This window comes from Salmo trutta, chromosome 10 (assembly GCF_901001165.1).
Source record: "Salmo trutta chromosome 10, fSalTru1.1, whole genome shotgun sequence".
Classification (NCBI taxonomy): Eukaryota; Metazoa; Chordata; class Actinopteri; order Salmoniformes; family Salmonidae; genus Salmo; species Salmo trutta.
The window spans coordinates 12,177,861-12,184,950 of record NC_042966.1 but is presented as its reverse complement, the minus strand read 5'-3'; positions in this window follow the sequence as shown (position 1 = coordinate 12,184,950).

Below are 7,090 nucleotides of genomic sequence, written 5' to 3'. Positions count from 1 at the left end.
AGACTCATTAGCTTTGTGGGTCGTGTGGAGTGTGTCTATGTGTTTGATGATGGGGCTGTGAAAAGCGAGCGGGCGTGACTCATATGTACTGGGACAGCCAGGTTCAGAAGACATGGCGGAGGGGATGGAGAGGGGTGAAGCTCTGTTTGACTCCCCTCCGGCATCACTCATAAACTGTGATGAGATGTCGAGGGTCCCATGAAACGGCCCTTACAAAAAAAAACACGTGTGAGCAAATCACGTGAAAAATGTCATAATAATATTCAGGAGTCAGATATGTGGTTTTCAGACATATGTGTGAAGTTTCATGTAATTGTTCACTGGTTTTTACCTAATTTCCACACATTTATTTTTCACCACTTTCAGCTATATCTGGTCTCCCATCCAGGGACCAACAAGGACCATCCCTGCTTAGCTTTAGAGGTAAATCAGCAGTGGGACACAAGGTGCTATATCGCTGGTATGAATTTTTTTAAACTTGCAACTGTAAAAAAGGAGGCAAAAGCAAAGGCTAGTTTAACAGCCATAGATAGGGACGTTTTATTTAATCGCGCATCCATTTATAAATAATTTGTTACACGCATTTATAAATTATTTCCTTGCATTATTTTGCCTTGCTATGAATACCTAGGTGTTTGTTTTTATTTCAATATCATTCTTTTTGTTTGCAATACTAGGAATTTTGTTTTCAATTTAGTTGAAATGTTTTACCTTTATTTAAGCAGGGAGTCACCATTGAGACCAGGGTCTCTTTCACAAGGGAGCGCTGCATATACCATTTCAAAATCAAAATGTGCTTTAAAACTAAAAAGCAGATTTACCTAGTTCGGTTGAGACCCGGGGAACCTCAAGAGTCAACCAACCTTGTGAACGGGTTTGGTATCTCATGTTTTTTTATATTTGGAACAGGGAAGTTAGGGAAGTCTGAAGCTGGTGCAGTAGAGATTTGCAAACAGAGAGGGAATAATGAGGTGATCTACGGGACTTTAATGAGGACCAGCCAACCTTTTGATACAGGATGCAGTGGTGAGTATTAAAACTGCCGCCTGTGATAAATCGAAGGGCGCTGTAGTAGACAACATTCAAAGGTTTAAGAGTAGCTGCAATCTGTTAAACGGTGTCAGCATAGTCCAAAACTGGCAGGAAAGTTGACTGTACAATCTGCTTCCTGCTATGAGGCAAGATCTATTTCTTAAAAAGAAGCCCGCTTTAAATCTTAGCTTTTTAACTAGCTCAGCCATATGGTTTGTTAACATTACATCTTTGTCGATCCAAGTGCCCAGATATTTATATTTAACCATCCAATGAATAAATATGTAGTTCATCTGATTTTTTGGGGGAGAATTAGAAAACAGCATTCTGTATATTTAGACTTGCCCGCATTAAGTACACATTTTAAACAAACCAGGGCTTTCTGTAAGGTAACAAGGTCAGATTGCAGCTCTAACATAGCCTGGTCAACAGTTGTGGCAATGGCATACATAAGTGTCATCTGCATACAGATGAATATTACAAGATAACTATTCATATAAATAGTTAAGAGAACAGGTCCCAAAACCGACCCCTGCGGTACACCTTTTGTAATATCCAGGAAACTAGACTTGACACCATCAGAAATCCCGGATTGTGTCCTATCTGACAGATCATTCTCAAGTCACTGGCAAGAAGCCTGATCCAGGCCTATTTCAGTCAGGCTTTGAATAAAAATGTTATGGTCAACAGTGTCGAAAGCCTAAATAAGACAGCACAATGTTTTTTATGATCTAGGCAATTTAACACATCTAAAACAAGTGTAGCAGCTGAAACGGTGCTAAATCCAGGTCTAAAAGCAGACTGGTGCACAATTAGAATAGAATGAGAAGTTTAAAAATGATTACCTAAGAGTTGGCCAGGGATTCTAAACCTTTGGATGGGCAAGATACAGTGCATTCGAAAAGTATTCAGACCCCTTCCCTTTTTCCACATTTTGTTACGTTACAGCCTTATTTTAAACTCGATTAAATAAACAAAATTCTTATCAATCTACACACAATACCTGATAATGACAAAGCAAAAATCGTTTTTTTATACATTTTTACAAATGTGTTAATAGTAAAAAAACAGAAATACCTTATATACACAAGCATTCAGACCCTCTGCTATGAGACTCGAAATTGAGCTCAGGTGCATCCTGTTTCCATTGATCATCCTTGAGATGTTTCTACAACATGTCTGGAGTCCACCTGTGGTCAATTCGATGGATTAGACATGATTTGGAAAGGTACACACCTGTCTATATAAGGTCCCACAGTTGACAGTGCATGTCAGAGCAAAAACCAAGCAATGAGGTTGGAGGAGTTGTCTGTAGAGCTCTGAGACAGGATTGTGTTGAGGCACAAATCTGGGGAAGGGTACAAAACAATTTCTGCAGCATTGAAAGTCCCCAAGAACACAATGGCCTCCATCATTCTAAAATGGAAGAAGTTTGGAACCACAAAGACTCTACCTAGAGCTGGTCACCCGGCCCAAATGAGCAATTGGGGGAGAAGGGCCTTGGTCAGGGAGGTGCCTTGGTCAGGGAGGTTTAGTATTTGGTCTCATATTCCAAGCACACAATGATTACATCAAGCTTGTGACTCGACAAACTTGTTGGATGCATTTGCTGTTTGTTTTAGTTGAGTTTCAGATTATTTTGTGTCCAGTAGAAAGGAATAGTAAATAATGTATTGTGTCATTTTGGAGTCACATTTATTGTAAATAAGAATATAATGTTTCTAAAAGCTGAACCTCGGCAAGACGGAGCTGCTCTTCCTCCCGGGGAAGGACTGCCCGTTCCATGATCTCGCCATCACGGTTGACAACTTGTGTCCTCCTCCCAGAGTGCTAAGAACCTTGGCGTGATCCTGGACAACACCCTGTCGTTCTCCACTAACATCAAGGCGGTGACCCGATCCTGTAGGTTCATGCTCTACAACATTCGCAGAGTACGACCCTGCCTCACACAGGAAGCGGCGCAGGTCCTAATCCAGGCACTTGTCATCTCCCGTCTGGATTACTGCAACTCGCTGTTGGCTGGGCTCCCTGCCTGTGCCATCAAACCCCTACAACTCATCCAGAACGCCGCAGCCCGTCTGGTGTTCAACCTTCCCAAGTTCTCTCACGTCACCCCGCTCCTCCGCTCTCTCCACTGGCTTCCAGTTGAAGCTCGCATCCGCTACAAGACCATGGTGCTTGCCTACGGAGCTGTGAGGGGAACGGCACCTCCGTACCTTCAGGCTCTGATCAGGCCCTACACCCAAACAAGGGCACTGCGTTCATCCACCTCTGGCCTGCTCGCCTCCCTACCTCTGAGGAAGCACAGTTCCCGCTCAGCCCAGTCAAAACTGTTCGCTGCTCTGGCACCCCAATGGTGGAACAAGCTCCCTCACGATGCCAGGACAGCGGAGTCAATCCCCACCTTCCGGAGACACCTGAAACCCCACCTCTTTAAGGAATACCTGGGATAGGATAAAGTAATCCTTCTAACCCCCCACCCCCCACCCTTTAAAAGATTTAGATGCACTATTGTAAGTGGTTGTTCTACTGGATATTATAGGTGAATGCACCAATTTGTAAGTCGCTCTGGATAAGAGCGTCTGCTAAATGACTTAAATGTAAATGTAAACAGATCTACATTAATGTTGATACTACTATGATTACGGATAGTCCTGAATGAATCGTGAATAACGATGAGTGAGAAAGTTACAGACGCACAAATATCATAACCCCCCCAAAAATGCATGTCTTGGGGGTATGATATTTGCACGTCTGTTACTTTAAAGTTGGAGCAAGTAGGTTTAGTTATCAGATGAGTTATATTTAGCTCAGTAAAAATATATTTCAGCCTTACATTTTCAGCCTATCTGAAACTGGCATCAACCAATCCAGATTAAAATCACCCAAAATTAATAATTCAGATTTAGATATAATAATAATTCAGACAGTAATTCAGACAATTTGCTTAGAGCACATATTTCTTTAATATTAATTGCACAAAGTAACTCGCCCCACTAAGGAATTGCACCATATAATAACACTATGACTCTATTAAAGGTGTTTAAAGCGGCAATCTTTAATTGAAACATTAACAAAGTGTTCTCCCCGCCAAAGTATTCTCCCCGTTTCAGTAAAAAGCTGAGGGACGGGGCTGGAGAAATGCAACCGCTCTCAAATCCATAGACTACGCTATGGATGCAAGGACTGACCATCCATGATATCAATATTATAGTTTTAACCATGTTTTTTAATCTATACAGTAGTTGTTTACCTTGGATGTAGCAACTAAGGATGGCCTCTTTAACAGGCAGTGACCTTCATACAGCTACAGTATGTCGCCATTTGATAGTGATCCACTAACCTGCCTCCCAAAAATGTATTCTGTCCGCTGTTCCGCGAATGTCCCGCAAAATTGTTCCCTTGTCCCGCATTTTGACTTTTTATTCCACCGATGGAAACAATTGCTACTGCAACATGTTTTAACACCATCTTTTCACATGTGAGGAGAATAACACTATTTCAACCCCATATGAGAATCTGCAATTCCACATGTGAAAGTGAGATTTTCACAGTTGGAGTTTTCTTACATGTGAAACTGCATATTTGATTTTCACTTTCACATGTGGATATTGCAAGTTCACATGAAAAACTATGTGGACGTTTTTCACATATGAAACTGCAAATGTGATTTTAACGTGAATAGTTTTCACATGTGAAAATGCAATTCTACGTGTAAAATTCAGATTTTCATATGTCTAATTTTCTTACATGTGAACCTACAAATTAGATTTTCACGTGATTGATTTTCATATTGGAACTTGCAATTCCACATGTGAAAGTGAGATTTTCACGTGAATGTTTTTCACATATGAAACTGCAAAGTCAACTTTTACATGTGATTGTTCTTAACATGCGAACTCTAAATTTATAGTGCCTTAAAAAAAGTTTTCATACCCCTTGACTTTTTCCATATTTTGTTGTGTTACAGCCTAAATTTGAATTGGATTACATTTAGATTTTGTGTCACTGATCTACACACAATACCACATAATGTCAAAGTGGAATTATGTTTTTAGATTATTTAAAAATTTGATCAATACAAAATAATTAATAGCTGAAATGTCTTGAGTCAATAAGTATTCAACCTCTTTGTTATGGCAAGCCTAAATAACATCAGGAGTAAAAATTTGCTTAACAAGTCAGATAATAAGTTGCATGGACTCATTGTGTGCAATGATGGTGGTTAGCATGATTTTTGAATGACTACCGCACCTCTGTACCCCACACTATCTGTAAGGTCCATCAATCGAGCAGTGACTTTCAAGCACAGATTCAACCACAAAGACAAGGGAGGTTTTCCAATGCCTCACAAAGAAGGGCACCAATTCGTAGATACATTTGTTTTAACGCAGACATTGAATATCCCTTTTAGAATGGTGAAGTTATTAATTACACTTTGGATGGTGTATCAATTACACCCAGTCACAACAAAGACACAGGCATCCTTCCTAACTCAGTTGACGGAGAGGAAGGAAATCGCTTAGGGATTTTGCCATGAGGTCAATGGTGATTTTAAACCAGTTACAGAGTTAAATGGCTGTGATAGGAAAAAACTGGGGATGGATCAACAACGTTGTAGTTACTCCACAATACTAAACTAAATGACAAAGACTAGGGAGGTTTTTTTATAAACAGAAAAGGAATATAACTAAGCACAGGCAAAGTCCTAGAGGAAATCCTGGTTCAGTTTGCTTTCCAACAGACACTGAGAGACAAATCCACATTTCAGCAGGACAATAACCTAGAACACAAGGCCAATTATACACTGGAGTTACTTACTAAGATGACATTGAATGTTCCTGAGTGGCCTAGTTACAGTTTTGACTTAAATTGGCTTGAAAATCTATGGCAATACCTGAAAATGGCTGTCTAGCAATTATCAACAACCAACTTGACCGACCTTGAAGAATTTGTTAAAGAATAATGGGCAAATATTGTACAATTCATGTTTGCAAAGCTCTTAGAGACTTGACTTACCAAGAAATACTCACAGCTGTAATCGCTGACAAAGGTGATTCTAACATGTATTGACACAGGGGGTTCCATTTTTATCTCATCAAAATATATTAGTGTTTCAGTTTCCATTAATTGAAAAAACAAATTGAAATTTTCTTCCACTTTGAAATTACAGAGTATGTTGTGTAGAGGGCAACAACAAAAAAGAACAATAAAATACATTTTAATCCCACTTGGTAACACATCTAAATGTGGAAAAAGTAAAGGGGTGTGAATACTTTCTGAAGGCACTATAATACAGTACGTGTGAAAATATGTTTTTCACATGTACTGTATTACACTTTGATTCATTCAACTCTGACAATCGTTGATGCACTACTGATCTAGGATTGATGTTAGTGGTTTTCTGTAGTGGCATCCTAGAGAAGCTACAGCCTTCCCTGTAGCTCAGTTGGTAGAGCATGGTGTTTGCAACGCCAGGGTTGTGTGTTCGATTCCCACGGGGGGCCAGTACAGAAAAAAATGTATGAAATGTATGCATTCACTACTGTAAGTCGCTCTGGATAAGAGCGTCTGCTAAATGACTAAAATGTTTTAAAAAAAATGTAGTTATGATCATACGTCACCATTTCCTGTCACAATCTGTCAAATCCTACAAGTGGTCAACACAACTCCCAATGCTCTCACTGCCAGTGGATATGATAGAAAGGGAGAGTAGACTGTTTCTCCAGCCTAACTGCCTGGGAATTAGTGTTACATTCACTGTAGCTGTTGACACTTAGACAAACAGAGAGCGCTCTTGCTGTTCTTGTAGTCGGTCCTTAGGTCATACTAAAGGCCTCCCTCAGGTCTACTCAAACTGTACGGGTCTCTATGGCAATGAGGGAGGTAACAGTTACACATACAAACACAGTTAGTTTCACAGCTCTCGTGGAAATGACTGTTGCAAGCATCTGTCGTTTAAAATGCAATATGAGTTTAGGGTATTCGATCAATCCATTCCAAACAGCACATGGAAGTGATTACATTTGCTTTTGAGTTCCTGTAGAATGCCATGGAA